The 1,614-nt window shown below is 53.7% G+C and overlaps 1 pseudogene; it reads left to right on the top strand.

Annotated features, from left to right (window-relative positions):
- The first annotated feature begins 467 nt into the window (after positions 1 to 467).
- On the top strand, positions 468 to 952 carry LOC129549602 (ferritin light chain pseudogene; annotated as a pseudogene).
- Positions 953 to 1,614: the final 662 nt, after the last annotated feature.

Raw genomic sequence — 1,614 nt, 5'->3', positions numbered from 1 at the left:
TTCTTTGCAGACGCAACCTTCAGAATCAGCCACTCAGTTTTCCGCCATCACCAGGGCCAGCCAACACCATTTTTTGAGCTTAACACCTATCAGCAACTCAATGGACATGAGTTTGAGCAAGCTCCGGGAGATGGTGAAGGAGAGAAGCCTGGCGTGCTGCAGTTCATGGGGTTGCAAAGAGTCGGACACCACTGAACAACTGAACAACAACCACCCTATCACCAGGGCTTCCCAGGTGGCGCTAGTGGTAAAGAACCTGCCTGCCAGTGCAGGAGACATAAGAGACGCAGGTTTGATTCCTGGATCGGGAAGATCCCCTGGAGACGTGCATGGAAACTCACTCCAATATTCTAGCCTGGGAAATCACATGGACAGATGAGCTGGTGGGCTACGGTCCATAGGGTCTCAAAGAGTCAGACACGACTGCAGCGACTTAGCACGCACACAGGCCCTATTACCGATCAACCATGAGCTCCCAGAACGGTCAGAATTATTCCACTAAGGTGGAAGCCACTGTCATCTTCCTGGTCAACACACCTCTGCCAGCCTCCTACACTTACCTCTCTCTGGGCTTCTATACTGACCACAACGATGTGGCTCTGGAGGGCACGGGCCACTTTTTCCACGAATGGGTTGAGGAGAAGTGCAAGGGTGCCTAGCATCTCTTGAAAATGCAAAACCAGCGCTGCAGCCGCTCCCTCTTCCAGGATGCGCAGAAGCATCTCAAGACGAGTCGGGTAAAACCCAGGACGCTCTGGAAGCCGCCCTTCTAATGGAGAAACACCAGAACCGGCCCTTTTGGATCTGCATGGCCTGGGTTCTGCTTGCACAGAGTCCCACCTCTGTGACTTCCTGGAGGGACATGTCCTAGAAGATGGGGACCACCTGACCAACCTCTGCAGGCTGGCTGGTCCCTTACCTCCTCCAAAGACTCACCCTCAAGCATGACTAGGAGCCTCGGAAGCCCAGCAGCCTTTGAAGAACCCCCCTCCCCAATGTCAAGGCTTCCGCCAGAAGCCCCTCTCTGCAGCCACTAGGCAGACTTTTAATAGCCTAGAGCCTCTCCCAAGTCTTTAACCAAATGGAAACCATAAAGCTTTTTGCAGCAAAAAAAAAGAACTGGGGAGAGAAGGGCGATGCTTCAGAGCCAAAAGATGGGGGTAAGGGAGCCCCGGAGGCCCCCTATGTAGGGTGGGGGCGGAGAAGCACAGCTTCATCTGAAATCACTGCTGCGCCCCCCAACATTCATACACCCTTTCTCCTGTCTCAGCTTGGAACCTAGATGTCTGTCTGCTGCCGGGCTGCTTAATAAATAAGTTCCACGAATGGGGGGCTTAAAGCACAGGCATTTATTTCTTCCAGTTTTGGAGGCTGGAAGAGCAGGATGGGGGTGTTGGTGGAGTTGGAGCCTCCTAAGGCGCCCCCTCCTTGACCTGGGGATGGCGGCCTCCTCCCCGTGTCCTCACACGGTGTTTCCTCGGTGTGTCTGTGGCTTAATCTCTTCCTTTAAGGACACCAGTCATATCGGATGAGGGCCCAGACTAATGACCTCCTTTCACCTTAACTGTTAGTCGCTCAGTCGTGTCCGACTCGTTGAGATCCCATGGACTATAG

The sequence above is a fragment of the Moschus berezovskii genome, chromosome 28, assembly GCF_049115385.1.
Source record: "Moschus berezovskii isolate FMDL1 chromosome 28, NW_MosBer_1.0, whole genome shotgun sequence".
In the NCBI taxonomy this organism is placed as follows: domain Eukaryota; kingdom Metazoa; phylum Chordata; class Mammalia; order Artiodactyla; family Moschidae; genus Moschus; species Moschus berezovskii.
This window is presented reverse-complemented; position numbering and strand designations above follow the sequence as displayed.